Source organism: Pleurodeles waltl, chromosome 2_1 (assembly GCF_031143425.1).
Source record: "Pleurodeles waltl isolate 20211129_DDA chromosome 2_1, aPleWal1.hap1.20221129, whole genome shotgun sequence".
Taxonomy (NCBI): domain Eukaryota; kingdom Metazoa; phylum Chordata; class Amphibia; order Caudata; family Salamandridae; genus Pleurodeles; species Pleurodeles waltl.
The window spans coordinates 294,839,039-294,858,240 of record NC_090438.1 but is presented as its reverse complement, the minus strand read 5'-3'; the positions used below and the strand labels follow the sequence as shown (position 1 = coordinate 294,858,240).

Genomic DNA, 19,202 nt, shown 5'->3' with positions numbered 1-19,202 from the left:
AACAACAGTGACGCAGACCAAGTTATTTAAAAACTCTACCCTCTTTTGCTAAGAGAATATCTAATGCAAGGCAGTTCTGAACAGTCATAACTCTTGTCGCAACCAATTCAGTGTCCAGGAGTAAAATAGCTCCTGAATGATCCGTTAACATGTTATCAACTACTGTAGGCAACCTCTTTATTTTTATTGAATTCAGAACAACTACCACTGAAGGAATTATTGCTCTAAATATGTCTCCTACAATGCTGAAAATTGATTACCGCTTGTGTCTCGGTTGAATTTCAATAAATTTAGGAAACGTACTCAAGTCATCCAGTTGACACATTTTCGGAAAGCCTATTCCCAAGTAACATGTTCCATACCATCCTCTAGGAAGATGATAATAAGCATTATTCCCACGAAAGTAGTAGACACCAGGCACAGGAGGATCCTGACCATTCAACATAAAGGTCCATTTACTCCCAACCCAAAAAAACATGTCTACATTCGCTCATTCCCACATATACTCCATCTACACTAGACTGCGGGCTGTATATAGAAAGCTCGCCTACATGTAATGCATTTAAAGTCAGCTTCCCTTGTTTAGCAATGTCAGTGTATGCATGATCAGTTCAGGATTTAGTAAAACAAATCCCTTATCTATCTTAGCTTTAATTGCTCTTCTTCTATCCTCTGTGTTATCTAGGAAACTCTTCTCTACAAGTGTAAGTAAACAGGTAAGATTGTTACGATGGGTGAGTGCTGTCCCAAAGGTTAATGTAGGTTCAAAGAAACCCTTTACTTTCTCTGTGTTGTGATCCCTAGCTATCTTACTAAGATCTTTCATAATAGGTACAAAAGAAAACACAATCTCTATGTTTCTGTAAAAATATTGAATATAATCTTGGTTATAGAATCGTGTTAGTAAAAGACTACAACTTATGGCATGAGTAAGCGGTAAACTATGAAAGGCAATTCCCTCCTCAACAGAGGCTGGAATCTGCGTACAGACATAACAATCTTTCGCATCCATTACATCAACATACTCACGCAATAAGCGATAGGAGACATTAGAAGAAAGTTATTTCTCTTCTTGTAAGTATTTCTAGTCTATTTAAACCTATCTATTGCTGAAAGAGTAGTAGTTTATTTTGAAGGAGTAACAGTTGTAGGTATAGCTATGGAATTGTTGGCTCCATTTGAATCAAAGGCAATCACACACTCAATCAATAACAAACATACTATTGCACAAACAATTGCCAAAACAATACCTATAAATTTACAACAACTATTCTTAGTGTGTTGATTACTAAAGTTTCCCATGGTCTGTAAAGAATCATAAAGTAACAACAAAAACAAAATGTGGCTATGCAGTAAAATCAAAAAGAAAAACAAAAGACAAAAATTTAAAAAATCTTCAACTTGCAATCTTTATTCTTCAAATTTGATCCCTTCTAATTGTTATTGTTCTTTTGTTTTTCAAAAGTTCATTCACACTGTGAAGACGCTTTGTCAAAGTTCAGTAGAAATGTTCAAAATCAGTTTAGCAGCTTGTCAAGTTAGGTTATCAAAGTCTTTTCAGGTAGTATTTCAACAAAGTCTTTTCACCTTCATTTTTCAAAATTCAATTTTCCCAACACACCTTTATCAGCTTTCTTCATGTACCAAAATATAAATCTGGAATGTCTCTGTCAAAACAAAAATTCAAAAACTCTTCTTGCCATTCATTTGTAGTTGCAGATGCCCATTCAGGACCAGTCTATCTCTTATTGGCAACTCGTTTCCTTTTCAATCTTCAACCACCATTAGCTTCTCCATCACTCAGATCTTCTCTGTTCAACTTGTTTCTTTCTGAATTGGTGGTACTACGTTGATCTTCCCTGCTTCTAAGCTTTTCTCTGGCCAGTTATCACCTTTTAGTGGCTTTCTCGTTAATGCTCTTTTCAGAATCAAACTTGAACTCTTCTCCTTCGATGTTCCCGCTACTAATTCAGGAGGAGTCAAACCCTTTTGGCCTGGAGCTGTCTCAACTCCCTTTCCATTGGGGTCAGTCACTTGTTCAGTCTTGTTTGACAGACCATCTGCTTCTGAGGACACCCTACCCTGAGCAGGTCTTCTCTCGACCAGTACTCTCTCTTGTTCTCCTTGGACCTGTATCTTTTACTGTTTCAGTTGAGGATAGTTCACCCTTGTCTTCGAGGATATCCTCCACTTCATTGGACACAGGAGAGGGTATTTCGACTGGAGTTATTCCAGGTGTAGCCTCCAGCTCTTCTCTTTCTCTTTTTTTGACCTGGAATACGCTTTGGTGCAGGTAATCTCAACAGCTCTTCTTCTTGCTCTGTTGGATTGTTTACTTTCCGAGTGTGACTTGCATGAATCCCTTCACCAGTGTAGTTGTGATTAATATCACCAGGTAGGGTCCTTTCCACCTTGGCTCCAAGCACGATTTCCTCATGTGCTTACGAATAATGACCCAATCACCAGCTTTCAAGTTGTGTCCTTGACCTTGAGATGATTGAAGTATGGTAGCTTCCACCTGATGAGAGAAAGATTGTACCACATCAGCTAGACCCTTGCAGTAGTCTAACACCAGATCATCTGTAATGTTCACAAATGCATCTGTAGGTACAGCTGGTAATCTCATAGCTCTTCCCATGAGGATCTCATGGGGTGACAGTCCTGTTTTCTTGTCAGGAGTGCTTCTCATTGACATTAGAACCAATGGTAAAGCATCTGGCCATTTCAAATTCGTAGATGCACACATTTTGGCCAATCTCGATTTCAGAATGCCATTTATCTGCTCTACAATACCTGAGGCTTCTGGGTGGTAACTACAATGGAGCTTCTGCTCAATGTTTAAAGTTGAACATAGCAATTTAATCACTTCATTGCTGAAGTGGCTTCCCCTATCTGATTCCGAAGAGACCGGAAAACCGAAATGTGGTATTAACTCTCTAAGCCGTAACTTCGCTACTGTAAGGCTATCATTTCTTCTAGTTGGATAAGCCTCAATCAAGTGACTGAAAATGCACACAATCACCAACACGTACTTCAAACCAGCACGTGCAGGCATCTCAATGAAATCCATTTGCATTCTGCTAAATGGTCCTCCTGCCATGCCAATGTGTCCCATATTAACCACTGTCCCTTTATCAACATTCATCTGTTGACAAATAATGCATCTATGGCAGAATACTTCGGCAACCTGTCTAAATTTTGGATTGAACCAATGCTGTTTGACACTGCGGACCATAGCATCTCTCCTTATGTGAGCTTGTCCATGATAGTACCTAGCCATTTGAGTCAGTTAACTGTTTCGCAGAACTACGTTCCCTTCTCCTGTCATCCAGACATCATCATGTCTCTGGACACACTTGAGCTTTTGCCACTATCTGCATTCCTCTTTACGAACATTGTCTTGTGTAGCCTTTAGCTCTTCCAAAGTATCATTAATTTGCATATAAAAACTCATATAGACTTCATCATTTTCAGGCAACAATTTCCTTTGAAGGATATGCCATTCAAGGCGCAAAACTTTGCAACTTGATCTGCATATGCATTTCCCAATGACACGTAATCTTGTGATCTCTGATGTGTACTGCATTTCACCACAACAACTTTCTAGGGCTTTTGAGTGGCTTGTAACAATTCATGATTTCTCTCACCATTTCTTATTGGTGAACCAGAAAAAGTTAGGAAACTTCTCTGTGACCAAATCTGGCCAAAGTCATGCACAATACGGAATCCATATTGGCTATCTGTGTGAATTGTCACTTTCATTTGATTTGAAATATGGCAGGCTCTAGTGCGGAGCTACTAGTTCCGCTACTTGTGCAGAAAACTTCTCCTCAAAGCCATGAAGCTTCCAGTATGCCAGTTATAGTACATACTGCATATCCTGCTCTCAATGTTCCCACATTATCTCTCAGGAAGGAACCATCAACAAAAATCATTTTATCATTTCTCTTCCAGGCAGGTATGTCTAATGTCTGCTCTGGCTTTTGTGCATAACTTTGTAATTTCCAAACAATCATGTTCTGTATCATCCAATTTGTCTGAACCAATGTTTTCAATCCGGAGTAAGATTGCTGGGTTAAGCACTGTACATCTCTTAATTGACACATTTGGAGACCCCAATATTGATGTCTCATATCTAGTAAACCTAGAACTGGTTAGATATTGAGTCTTGGAAAGTGTAAACAGGATCTCAATAGAGTGAGGTAGAATTATAGTAAGGGGATAACCCATAACTATGGTTTCGCTCTGAGCAATGCTCTGCTCAACTGCTACAATGGACCATAAACAACCAGGTAAGGGTGCTGCGACTGGATCCAAAGTAGCTGAAGAATATGCTACTGAGCGATTTACACCAGCATGAGTCTGAGTCAAAACAGACAAAGAACATGCATCACGTTCATGACAAAACAGCAAGAAACTTTTAGTGTAGTCAGACATACCTAAAGCTGGAGCTTGACACAAACTCTCTTTCAGATGAGAAAATGCTTTCATGCAAGCTGCATCCAATATTATAGGATCGGAAACATCTTTATGATTCAGCTTCTGTAATGGCTATGAAAGAAATGAAAAATTCGGAATCCATTGACAACAGTTACCAACCATTCCTAGAAACATCCTCACATCCTTTTGTGTACTCAGTACTTTCATCTGTAAAATTGTAGCTACTCTCTCTCTCTCAATCCTCCTAGTTCCCTTCTCAATCAGATTACCCAAATATTTCACCACTTTTTGACAAAACTGCAATTTAACAGGGGACACCTTATGTCCATTGTCTCCCAGGAAATTCAACAAAGCAATCGTATCATATTTTCACCCTTCTTTTGTCTTTGATGCGATCAACAAGTCATCAATGTATTGCACTAGTGTTGATTCGTATGGCATCACTAATGACTCCAAATTATTTTTCAAGATTTGGTTGAAAATGGATGGTGACACACCTTTATCAGCTTTCTTCATGTACCAAAAATAAAAACACAGTAAACCATTCAGCATCACATGGGATCTGAAACATAATCACCGCTGGATTTGGCACAACTGGACAATACTTAATCACTATGGCCCTCATTATAACATTGGCGGTAACACTGCCGACGGCGTGGCTGTGCTGGACCGCCAGATTATGACTACAGCAGTGAACAGGCTGCAAAGCATCCAGTTCACCGCCTGTACTTCCAGGGAGGTTGGACAGCCGGGGCAAAGGTGGTCCACAATAGACCGGCGACGGTATTTGGAGCCTCCTTTCCGCCAGGGATTCCCTGGTGGAAACACCGCCAGGAAATCCCTGGTGGAAAGGATACTGGCAACGTGAATTTACATTCCTGTCGCCAGTATGTGACCCCCTAGCCCCTCCTACAGCCACAGTCCCACCTAAGCCCCTAGAGATCCCCCCACCCCACCCCATCCAAGCATGCACTCACCACACACACACACATGCACATGCAATCATGCATTCACACACTCATATAGACACACACATACACTCGCACCCCCCCACCACCCCTGCTTCCATTCATGCACTCACACAGACAATCACACACATACACGCACACGCACACAAACACCACCCCATCACACAGACGCACACCCTCATGCACTCACACACCATTCATCACCTACCAGATGGGCACTTAACTTTCCACAGTGGTTGTACGGGAGGGGACGGGATCTTTGAGGCCTGCTCCGCCGCCAGTGCCCCGTCACCACAATACCGCAACGCCTATTACCAACTCAAAATAGGGTGGCAGTGTTGTGATGACCTGTTGGTGCAAGCGGAACAGCATCCATTGCACCGCTCTCCCCCCAAATTCTGGCGGAGAGCCGCCAGAAGTCATAATATGGCAGTCGGATGACTGCCATCCCTGGCGGTCTTGTGGCTGGCGGGGCTTCGGCGGTCTAGGTTATAGACGGCGAAGTCATAATGAGAGCCTACGTCATTTATTTTCCTCAAATCCTGTACAAGAAGAATTTTCCCATTTGGTTTACGTGACCCCATTATTGGTTAATTACATTGACTACTCAATACGTCTTTCGGAATTCCTTTCTCCACAAACTGCTCTATCAAAGGTTTTACACTTTTGATTGCTTCAATTGTCATTGGATATTGTTGAGTCTGAGGGAAAGCTACATTAGGCTACCACTACTACTCTGAAAGATCCCAAACTTTAGACTTGACAGTCTTCTGCAAATCAACAGGAAAATCTCTCACTTCAAAAACTGTAAATAAACTAATCAAAGGAGCTTCCTCAATATCTGGCTTATCAAATCTGCTGAAAGTAATTGTCAGGTCTTCTTCATCATCACTGTTTGTCTGAATTTCAATTCCCCCATCTGAACACGTAATTGAAAATCTGGTTTTGCACAATAAACCTCTTCCCAGTAGTCACACTGGACTAGAATCACAAACCACAAACTTGTGTAAACCATTAAAATTACCAATTTTAACCACAACTGACTCTGTATTGGGGTTCGTCAAATATTGATTTGCAGCTCCCACAATCTAAATTGTTTTTCCTGAGGACAAATCTGTAACCTCTGCAGATCTTACTGTTGAGCGTGTAGCTCCTGTATCAACCAGAAAATAAACTTTGTGACCATGCACTTTTCCCTTAACATGAGGACCTTTCTGATCCACTTCTAATGAAGCATCCATCACACATTCTTCCTCATCTGACCTATCTGACAGCAATATATTGTTTATTCCGTTCTCACTATGTAAAGGAAATTGGTGAACTGCATTAGTATTATTACTCTGATTTATTTTCTGACCCGTGACCACCTGAGAAAGCATCACCTGTTGCTGATCCATAGGACTCTGTGGTATTTGTAATTGTCTAGACATTTGAATTTGTTGTGCAGGCACCATCGGCACTTGTGGCTGCAACTGCTGTAACTGAGGTAATTGTATTTGTTGTACCTGCTGTACATTTTGCACATGCAGCATGGGTTTCAAAGGTTGAAAACCCTGCATCAGATTTACATTATTCTGGAAATTTTGAATTTGACCTCTCATTTTTGGTCCCCTCATATTCTGAAAAGCATTAAAACCATTTATATGTTGAACACCTCCTTGATTCAGCATTAGACACTGACTTTTCCAATGCCCGATTCCTCCGCAAACATGAGAAGGTAACATTATTTTTCCCTGTGGCTCTCCTTGAATCATCACAGAATTCAAATCTTCACCTCGATTAACAATTGGAGTGCCATTCCACCACAACCTCTAACTCTGTTTCCATTCTGAAACATAACATTTCCCTGCTGCTGTTGAGGTTGAAAACGCCGCTGAATCCCTGTCTGCGCAGCTTTGATCTGCATCACCATTGCTTTGTCTTTCAACTTTTTCTGTTTCAATTCAGTTTCATCACTATAGTATTTTGCATACTGCAGCACCTCATCAATCGACTTTGCTTGCTAACAAATCAAATGATTCTTAATCATCTGGCTAATATATGGTCTCAATCCTTCAACAAACCTAAACACAAAATGAATCATGTCTTTCGGCTCAATTGTTTCTGTACCACTGTCATGTTTAAATGCTTTTAACAACCTCTCATAGTATGCATGAATCGATTCTTTCACTTCTTGAGCTGTTCTATGTGTTGCCAATCAATGTTTTTTGGTGAAATTCTCGTTTTCAGGAAATCAATGACCTTGTAGTAATACTTCATTACTTCAGGAGATGGTGCGCTTGTTGAAGGTTCTCTCTGTGGCTCACTTGTTGGCCAATCTACACTCCTCTTGCACTCAATCCACAAATCTGCTGGTACAGCAATCTCTAAAAAGAGTGTTTAAATCCTCCCACTGACATTTTGCAAGTTTCACAAACCTCTCTGTTTGCTGGTACCATTCCACTGGTTTCTCCCTCAACCTGGGGTAGTCATTTGTAAATGACAAGATATCACTTCTGCTCCAAGGAACATGTACAAAATTCCCTCCTGGAATCTCTCTCATTGGTAAAACTTTTACTGGCTCTTTAATCTGTGATATATCTTTAGGAGGAGTGTGTAAGGAAATGCCTCCTTGTCATGGTTACCCCCTGACTTTTTGCCTTTGCTGATGCCAAGTTATGATTTGAAAGTGTGCTGAGGCCTGCTAACCAGGCCCCAGCACCAGTGTTCTTTCCCTAACCTGTACTTTTGTTTCCACAATTGGCACACCCTGGCATCCAGGTTAGTCCCTTGTAACTGGTACCTCTGGTACCAAGGTCCCTGATGCCCGGGAAGGTCTCTAAGGGCTGCAGCATGTCTTATGCCACCCTGGGGACCCCTCACTCAGCACAGACACACTGCTTGCCAGCTTGTGTGTGCAAGTGGGGATAAAATGACTAAGTCGACATGGCACTCCCCTCAGGGTGCCATGCCAACCTCACACTGCCTGTAGTTATAGATAAGTCACCCCTCTAGCAGGCCTTACAGCCCTAAGGCAGGGTGCAGTATACCATAGGTGAGGGCATAAGTGCATGAGCACTATGCCCCTACAGTGTCTAAGCAAAACCTTAGACATTGTAAGTGCAGGGTAGCCATAAGAGTATATAGTCTGGGAGTCTGTCATGCACAAACTCCACAGCACCATAATGGCTACACTGAAAACTGTGAAGTTTGGTATCAAACTTCTCAGCACAATAAATGCACACTGATGCCAGTGTACATTTTATTGTAACATACACCCAGAGGGCATCTTAGAGATGCCCCCTGAAACCTTAACCGACTACCAGTGTGGGCTGACTAGTTTTAGCAGCCTGCCACACACCAGACATGTTGCTGGCCACATGGGGAGAGTGCCTTTGTCACTCTGTGGCTAGTAACAAAGCCTGTACTGGGTGGAGGTGCTTCTCACCTCCCCCTGCAGGAACTGTAACACCTGGCGGTGAGCCTCAAAGGCTCACCTCCTTTGTTACAGCACCCCAGGGCACTCCAGCTAGTGGAGTTGCCCGCGCCCCTCCGGCCACAGCCCCACTTTTGGCGGCAAGGCCGGAGGAGATATTGAGAAAAACAAGGAGGAGTCACTGGCCAGTCAAGACAGCCCCTAAGGTGCCCTGAGCTGAGGTGACTCTAACTTTTAGAAATCCTCCATCTTGCAGATGGAGGATTCCCCCAATAGGATAAGGGATGTGCCCCCCTCCCCTCAGGGAGGAGGCACAACGAGGGTGTAGCCACCCTCATGGCTAGTAGCCATTGGCTACTAACCCCCCAGACCTAAACACACCCCTAAATCGAGTATTTAGGGGCTCCCAGAACACAGCAAGATAGATTCCTGCAACCTAAGACGAAGAAGGACTGCTGAGCTGAAAAACCTGCAGAGAAGACGGAGACACCAACTGCTTTGGCCCCAGCTCTACCGGCCTGTCTCCCCACTTCTAAAGAACTGATCCAGCGACGCGTTCCACAGGGTCCAGCGACCTCTGAAGCCTCAGAGGACTACCCTGCATCTAAAAGGACCAAGAACTCCAGAGGGCAGCGGCTCTGCTCCACAAAGACTGCAACTTTGCAACAAAGAAGCAACTTTGAAAGAACAAACGTTTCCCGCTGGAAGCGTGAGACTTTGCACTCTGCACCCGACGTCCCCGGCTCGACTTGTGGAGAACAAACACTACAGGGAGGACTCCCCGGCGACTGCGAGACCGTGAGTAGCCAGAGTTGGCCCCCCTGAACCCCCACAGCGACGCCTGCGGAGGGAATCCCGAGGCTCCCCCTGACCACGACTACCTGCTTCAAAGACCCGATGCCTGGTAAAGACACTGCACCCGCAGCCCCCAGGACCTGAAGGATCCGACCTCCAGTGCAGGAGCGACTCCCAGGTGGCCCTCTCCCTTGCCCAGGTGGTGGCTACCCCGAGGAGCCCCCCCCATGCCTGCCTGCATCGCTATAGAGAACCCTTGGTCTCTCATTGAACTCCATTGCAAACCCGACGCCTGTTTGCACACTGCACCCGGCCGCCCCCGTGCCGCTGAGGGTGTACTTTTTGTGCTGACTTGTCTCCCCCGGTGCCCTACAAAACCCCCCTGGTCTGCCCTCCGAAGACGCGGGTACTTACCTGCTGGCAGACTGGAACCAGGGCACCCCCTTCTCCATTGAAGCCTATGCGTTTTGGGCACCACTTTGACCTCTGCACCTGACCGGCCCTGAGCTGCTGGTGTGGTAACTTTGGGGTTGCTCTGAACCCCCAACGGTGGGCTACCTTGGACCCAAACTTGAACCCCGTAGGTGGTTTACTTACCTGCAAAAACTAACAAACACTTACCTCCCCCAGGAACTGTTGAAAATTGCAGTGTCCAGTTTTAAAATAGCTTATTGCCATTTGTGTGAAAACTGAATATGCTATTTTGCTAATTCAAAGTTCCTAAAGTTCCTACATGAAATACCTTTCATTTGAAGTATTACTTGTAAATCTTGAACCTGTGGTTCTTAAAATAAACTAAGAAAATATATTTTTCTGTACAAAAACCTATTGGCCTGGAATTGTCTCTGAGTGTGTGTTCCTCATTTATTGCCTGTGTGTGTACAACAAATGCTTAACACTACTCCTCTGATAAGCCTACTGCTCGACCACACTACCACAAAATAGAGCATTAGAATTATCTCTTTTTGCCACTATCTTACCTCTAAGGGGAACCCTTGGACTCTGTGCATACTATTCCTTACTTTGAAATAGTACATACAGAGCCAACTTCCTACAGAGTATATAACCCCTTCCTCTGTCTTTCTCTTTTCTTGATCCATCTGCCTTCCCATTTTTCTAGAGCTCTCCAAATGTGTACTCTCGCAAGCAATTCTCTAAGATGTGTTTTCATCCTTGCAGACCTCATGTGTTTAAAATCTTCAACTTCTAGACTTAATCTATAATTTCTGTTCAGGCTTTTTGTTTTCGTAAAATCTATCTCATATTTGTCTGCTAACTCTTGTAATTGCTGATGTACTTCGGGTTCTCCCCTTCTGTAATTTAAGGACACAAATATCTCAATTGTGCTTCAGTACAAGATTCAAGTCTGTTTATTCCTACTGTCCCTTCCAGAAGCTCACCTGCTTCCATTGACAATCTAATTTTAGATATGTACTCCTTTTCCTTGAACTGACTCTCAGGAACACTTTTGAACTGACTCTCTGGAATGTTTGAAACATTTAATTCTTCCAACCACCTAGTTAATTGTTGTGCAGTCAAACCCTTTAATGAAATATTACCAGGTTGTACAATATTTTTAATTCAGGACCGTTACCTAATCCAGTTATTTCGGAATTTATAATAGGAGTTAAATCTAATAATGACTTTGATTCATTTAAAGTCTGTCTTATAGGTGATATTAACCTAATGTTTTCACTCTGATTTTGAACTCTTTGATTTTCTACAATCTTTTTTCCCTGAGCATACAAAGGCACAAGTGGACCAAATGTAATTGGTGCTGATATTGCATCTGGGTTCCTGGTTTCTACATCTTGAGAATTCTCTACAATTGCATTCTGCATTTGAGGTAGTAACACCGGCGTGGGCTCTGTCTGAACCAATTTTAGCTCCTGTGAATTCTGACCCAAAGATACTACTAGATTAGTAGTTGTGTTCACATCTGAATAAAATCCAGGAACATTAATCTGTAGCAGCTGTCTATTGTCTGTCAACTGATTGAAGCTGCTCTCCATCGGTATTTGCACTGAAAGACTAGCCTGAACTGTACTCTGATTTAAGTTAGGATTAACCTGTATGGAACTCTCAGTCATGTTATGGTTACTCTGTACTGGACTCTGTGCCACTGCAACTGGTATCAGTGCAGTAGGATTTGTAATAGTAGTAATCAAATCTTCTTGAACCACATAAGGTGGCGCACGATTTCTCAAAATCAGTGTCCTCGTCTGATCTCATCATTAATCAGAGACCTATTAGGCTCTTTTGATGTCTGCTGTGGAAGAACTCTTTTTTAATTTCTTTGAAACCTTCTCACTGTCTTCAGTCATTGCAGGAAACAGTCTAACGCCCTGTAAGGTATTGAGTCTCCACTGCCTCTGCTCACTGTCCCATCTAGCTTATGCTAGTGACTTCTCTGCCCTCCTCATTTTTCTCTCTATTTTCAATGATGGTTGCTGTCTAGCAACTATCTCCCAGATCGCTAATGCTTCACACCGAGGTGGTCTTAGACCATACATCACCTGTCTCAAATTCTCAAAAATTCTCACATTAAATATGCCATTTTCAGGAAACGCTAAACAACCTCCCTTCTTTGTAACTTTAACCCAACGTTTTACCCAAAGACATGCTCTGGTACCTTTCTCTTCAATTACGAAATATGCCGGAGTACCTTCTGGCAGACAAATTTCTCCTTACCTAACTGGAATATACTCATTTCCTATAAGAGCACTTCTTAAAGCTTTGAAAAACTTCATTTTCACAAATTTTATTTAAAAAAATCAGTAATCAGGAAGTGACTACAATCCCACAATCCTCTTAATCTTCCTCCTTGACCAATTGCACTTCACGGTTGTCCACCAAACCGTGCGCGACCCTTCTCACTAACCAATCTATCCCACTGCGGCACAAAAATGACATCATACTTACACACAGCGGCTGACAAAGTCTTGCGGCTTGTCGTCCTAAACTCAAAAACACTCAAAAACGAATGCAAAATTAATTGCAAGCACTTTTTCAAAACCAATAATAAAACAAATTAGTCTATTTGCTATGGGTAGGGTACTACAATCGTTTCAGGAACCTTATAAATTTAACTGACAGGTTTCGTTCTTGCAGCTATTCTTCTTTCTCAGTTCCCCAGATTTGCAAGCAAAATTAATCCCACAAATTTCACTCTCAACTGATCAATGGATACTGTCCTGGTGCACATAGAACTCACCAAATCTCAGTCAAAAATTCCAAACACTCGACTTAACTCGCAAACTTGACTTACCAAGCACACCCGATTGGTCTACTAAAAAGAAAAATTACAACAAAATCAAGTGTCTCCATACACTTTTAATATACTCCAGAGTCTTAGACCTACCCTGTGAGGTCCGTCTTAACATCAACCACGTGGACAATTTTTCCAAGCACCACACACATGTGAAGTTTGCCAACTTCTCTACTCTCACACTTCAGAGTATGTCTACTCTTTCTTTAACATTATCTTTTTCTGGAGTATGCCAACTCCCCTAAAATCCCACAAACCACTCAATCAACGGCAAATTAGCTAAAGCTGTGCAAGTGCAAAATCTACTCCCATTCAATCTAACAAAACATTCCCTAACAACCTAGGCAGACCAAAAGAACCGTGGAAAGTCACTTTGGGCATTTAGAAATTCATTTTGTCCGAAATGGACAACATTTACAAAAACAATAATTAAAACACACCATTTAATTTTCACCACCTATGACACGATGTCATTTAAAGAGATAAAAACCAAACTCTGCTACCAAAACTGTTAAAGCAGAAATCTTGGCTACATTTTTGTAATAACAGACTAGATAGCGGATTTCATACTCTAGGTCGATGAACTTAATCGAATCTGCTTTAAAGAAAACGTCACAGGAAATACACCACAAACAATGTATATTAAGCATATAATAATCAATTAGTATGTCAATAATCACACCAGTTTATTAAGTAGTTAAAGGTTTATTTTCCTATATTAACAATGCTAGAGTAACAAAAATAATTCTCAAACTCAAATGATACAGGTAGAGAAACAAGAAAGGCTGATTTAGTCAACATATGAATCTAAGCTTAATCAATGCTAATAATTATAATATCTCAATGGTTATTATACAGAACCATAGCAATAGAATCTGAGCAAGAGAAACTGAATACATTAAAATAGCAAAGGAAAGAAATCAAAGACCATTCATGAATATGAGAGTGACACCTCACTAACTACTAATTAGCATCAACACGTTGGACTTCATGCAAAAGAATTTAGTAACATGAATTTAGAAAACTTCTAGCAAAGGCACTATACAAAATAGCAGCAGTATTATAATATTAGCAGTTGGTACCTGAAAAACAAAAGACAAATAACAATACACAGTTCATACATTTACCCAATCACTAAGGTATTCAGCAACAACGTCTACTTCATCAGGGGGACAGCAACATCAGACATCACCATTGAAACAGGAACAAGGCGAGAGGTATGCTTTAGAATTTGGACTATAAGATTACTACACCATCTAAGCATCTGCCCAGTAGCGAACAGACATAGTAAATTCAGAAAATAATAAACACCAGCATGTCAGTAGACAGGATACAAGAGTATGAACATCTAAAATGAATCTGCTCTCAACTAATGGCGACTGAACATTTAATTAAACTTGTTAAATCCTATTGATTGGTTTAGAACATAAGGTGAGAAAATTATGTCCAATCAGAATGTTAACAGATATAAAAATTAGATAAAATGTTAGCTCTAAGCTCTTCTATTTGCTCTAATTCCATTGAAGAAACTCAAACTAATACAATTGTAACTTATACATCCTCTTCTCCCGTTGCATCTGTGGACTCATTGTTCGACATCTTCCGACTACGTTGTCACAGGATAGTGATTAGTAAATATGGAAACATTCCACATCATGCCATTTCTCCTCAAGGAAAGAACATAAGTTAGAAACATACCTACAAGCAAATATATGAATACAAAGAAAGAAGTCAATTAGGCTGCAGAAATGCAGCAAGAAAACAGAACACACTAGAAACATTTTATATATATAACATTGCACAGTGACCTTGCAACTGCTTCAGCCTTTCAGAGGCAACGAAAAATTCATTTTATTCTAGCAAAGAACACGCTCTTAAAGAGACAGAAAATTTTCATCAAAGTGTTAACTTGACATAAGAAAGCAAATATAGGCCTTTTACTTGTTAGCGGCCTTTTAGTAGGTCAGCTCTTTCGAGTTAATCTAAAATTAAAATATAATGATATAATGATATATATATATGGTTACATATGAGGAAAATATTAATACAAATTGTACACGCTCACACAGACTACACCCCAGTTCTCTTTGTGTCATTGGCTATGTTTTTTATATTAACTGTCTTTAAGGGAATGGCTTCCAGGTATCTAGTTGAGTAATCAACCAATACAGATACATATTGATACCCCTGGGGTGTACGAGGAAGGGGACGGATCAGGTCCATTCCAGTTCTTTCAAAGGGTTTCCCTATTATAAGCATGAGTTGTAACAGCAACGGTGGGGGTCGCTATAGGTTCTTTTTCTGACAGATCTCACACCAGTGGCAATAGTGTTTGATGTCAGCGTAAACACCAAGTCAATAAAAGCATTTTAGGATAGAATTGTTAGTCTTTTCTGTCCCTTTGCGTCCAGTCAGCAAGTGTGAATAAGCAAAAAACAAAACCTGTTCTCAGAAGTCAAAAGGGACTAGGAGCTTTGGCTCATCCTGAGACCCTGTTACTCTATATAGTAGCCCGTTCTTTATAACAAAATGAGGAAAAGGTGGATCTGTCTTTCCTCGGGTCTCTTCTGCGGCTTGCCAAGCGCTTTGTAATGTGTTGTCTTTTACTTGGGCAAAACAGAAACATCTGTTTAAGACTCATGGTTCTGGTTGAAGATAGGCTGCCTGTTTTTTTTCTGTACATTCTGGATTTTCGTGGGCTTGATCAAGTCTTTTCTCCAATAGTTCTAGGAAACAAGAACTACCAATCCCTAGTATCATGACTTTGGGTAGGGAGGACATAACCCCCACCTCAACCCTATGGGTTTTCCCGGTAGGGCTGGTCAGGTCTAGGTGTGCCAATGGATAACTCTTGGTATCCCCATGTACGCAGCGTACAGCTACTTTTCGGTTAGGACAACTTTGTGAGGGAAGGACTAGGTCTGTTCTAATCACAGACTGCCTACACCCTGACTCTAAAAGGGATGGGACCCACTTATGATTAACTAGTAGACTCATGTAGTGTATGTGCCCAGTTTCTTGGGTATATAAGATGGAACGGGGAGCATAACTGACATCCATTGCTTCTTTTTCTTCTTGCTTTTCCAGCCTCTTCTTACATAATCTAGCTATGTGGCCCGTTTCCCCACATTCAAAACATTGCAGTCCAGTAGCAGGATGTTGTTCGGATTTGGTACTTCTTATTTTTGGGACTTCGGGTATAGGTTTGTGTGACTGGATTGTCAGGGATGACACGTGGACAATGATTAGGTTTTCAGAGGTCTTTTATTGTTTCTTGTTTATATGAAGTAGTGGACATGTGATATAGCCTCTCTTTGTTCCGTTTCTTCTGGCAACGGCTTGTCTTCAATATTTTTTTCCTTCTCTCCCCTTCTTCCAGGGCTCCAGGAGGCGCATGTGAAGAAAGACAAGACAAGGTATCGGTAAGTTGCTTTTCTTCTCTCTAGATGTCTTTCCCTTTCTCTATCTCACCTTTGCCCCTCTTCTATCTCAACCTACGGGTTATCTTCAGGCACTTCTTTCCTCTGTTTTCTGTTCTCTCTCGTCTCTGTTCCTTTTCCTCTCTTTGGTGAACTTCTCTATCTGTATCTTTCCCTCCTTAAACCTTCCAGTCAAGTTCTGTTTTCCTTCCTTTTGTCCTTTGTAGCTTATACTGCTTTTATATTCTTTCAGGTCTGTTCTTGTATTTTCCTTCTCCTCTATCCCAGTCGTCCTTTCTTTCTTTCTGCCGTTTTCTTATTCACCTCTCTTAAGTGTAGAGTGCTCGGTTTCCTGTCCCTTTCCTATGTTTCCTCTCCTTCTCAGTTTGTGCTTGGTTCTCCTCCCCCTTCCCACTTGTCCTTTCCTTGTTTCTCCTTCTGAATCCTACCTTGTCTCTTCTCGTTCCTTCTTCCCTCCGCACTCCCCTTTTTACACCACCTGTATTCCCCTTCTCTTTTTTCTCTTATTCGTGACGCACCTGGTTTGGCCACGCTTCTCCAGAAGCATGGCTGGTGAAGTCGCAAATTGCCTCCTGGTCCACCGTGGAGTTGGGGCCCTTCACGCAGGTAGGGGTCACTGGTTCCCGGCGTTCAATGGGATCCTCCTTCTCCTCCGGTTCCAGGGACAGCGTTTCTTCCTTCGTCTCGGTTTCTCCTGTGATTTTCGTCTCGTAGTCTTGATCTGCCAGCTTCTCATCTCTCTCGACTTTTGGCGTCACAGGTTGTTCTTTTCTGCCATTCGCTCCCCGGACGTGCTTCTGGATTGGCCAGTGCCCGTTCCTGTTCCGGGGTCGCGGTGGCAGAGACAGCACCAGTCGTCTCTCCAAACGGCTGTGACGGCAGCAGCCCGTCACAGACACTCCCCCTAGCGAGCGGCTGATAGAGGCGCTCAGGACTCGGGTGTCTAGATAGGTAGTCCTCATTTGTCATGTGCGCTCCCAGGGAATGACGAATCTGGAAGGAAAAAGGCTGGAGTGAGAGAAACCATCGGAGCACCCGAGCATTAGTATCTTTATGTCGGGCAAGCCAGGTGAGGGGAGCATGATCTGTTATCAGGGTGAAAGTTCGACCAGTCAGATAATAACGCAGGGATTCCACAGCCCACTTAATCGCCAGACATTCCTTTTCCAGGGTGGCGTAGTGTTGTTCCTGGGGAAGTAGCTTGTGGCTGATATAGACGACGGGGTGTAATGCCCCATCTTCTTTTCCTGGGATAGTACCGCCCCTAGACCCACATCTGAGGTGTCTGTTTGTACTACAAAGGGTTTGGTAAAGTCAGGACAACAGAGTACGGGTTCAGAAGATAGACATCGCTTTAACCTTTCAAAACTCTGCATTTCCATAGAGGGGCGGTAACTTGTTGGGGCATGCGTTCTTTAGTAAGTCTGTAAGGGGCACTGCTAAGGTTGAAAACCGGGGAATAAATCTACGGTAATAACCTACCAAACCTAAGAAGGCTCGGATATCTTTTTTCATGCGGGGTATGGGTATTTGGGTAATGGCTTGGACTTTTTCTACCTGGGGTTTTATTTGTCCACTTCCTAATATATAGCCAAAATACTTAATTATGGTGTGTCCTAATTTCCATTTCTCCAGGTTAGCTGTTAGATTAGCTTCCCTTAAGGTCTGTATCATGTGACCGAGATGTTCTAGATGGTCCTTCCATGTGGTGCTATAGATCACTATATCGTCCAGGTATGCAGCTGCATACTGGTGGTATGGTTGAAGAATGTTGTCAATGAGACGTTGGAAGGTGGCTGGGGCCCTATGTAGTCCAAACAGAAGGACCGTGAACTGATAAAGGCCAGAGGGAGTAGCAAACGCAGTCTTTTCCCTATCTTCCTGGTGTAAAGGAATCTGCCAATATCCTTTTGTTAAGTCCAGGGTGGACAGGTATCTAGCTTGGCTTAACCGGTCTAGGAGTTCATCTATTCGTGGCATCGGGTAGGAGTCAAAATATGATAATGCGTTCACTTGTCTGAAGTCTACACAGAATCTGGTGCTACCGTCGGGTTTTGGCACTAGTACCACCTGGGAACACCAAGGACTGGTGAAGGGCTCAATTATCCCTGCCTTTAACATAGCGTCTACTTCCCGTTCTATTATCTGTTTCTTGGCCTCCGGGATGCAGTATGGTAGTTGTCTGGATATGGTATTAGCCTTAGTGCATATAGTATGTTGGATTAAGGTAGTACGTCACGGCAGTTTCGAGAATGCGTCAAGATTGTCCCTGACAAGACATTTGAGTTGATTATAGTTGCCTTCCGGTAGGTCAGAATTTAGCTGGGGAAAGGGATGGTCTACTAGAGAACCAGCTGGAGGGGATGGATAGGAATGTCCCCTTCCAGTTCTTTTGTTATATACAGATTGCGGTGTTTTTCTGTCGGCTCATACCATTTTTTAAGGAGATTTATATGATAGATCTAATCGCGCCCCGTACCAGGTGGTATTTCAAGTTTGTATGTGGTTGAATTGATTTGTTCCAACACCTCGTAGGGTCCTTGCCATTGGGCCAGCAATTTATTATCACAGGTAGGCAATAAAACTAGCACCTTATCTCCTACTTGCAGACTACGGAGGGTGCTTTTAGTGTTGTGGTGCCTCTTCTCTTCTTTTGGGCCTCCCTTAATGCAGTATGGGCTTCTTCCCAAACCGTGTGTAGGTTTTCTTTTAATTCCTTAGTGTATGTTAGTATATCTTTAACCTCGACCTCCGTCTCTTCCCACTGTTCTGCCAACATGTCCAAAAGGGTGCGGGTTGTCTCCCAAAAAGTAATTCAAAAGGACTATGGTGGTCATTACAACCCTGGCGGTCGGTGTTAAAGCGTCGGTAAGACC

General features: G+C 42.4%; 1 long non-coding RNA gene across 2 annotated transcripts in view; it reads left to right on the top strand.

Moving 5' to 3' along the window:
- The window catches only part of LOC138258765 (uncharacterized), a 159,131-nt gene that overhangs the window by 123,965 nt on the left and 15,964 nt on the right, over positions 1 to 19,202 (top strand). For both annotated transcript variants that reach the window (XR_011198556.1, XR_011198559.1), the window contains exon 2: positions 16,266 to 16,308. This is a non-coding gene — a long non-coding RNA (uncharacterized lncRNA). The remainder of the gene's footprint in view (positions 1 to 16,265; positions 16,309 to 19,202) is intronic.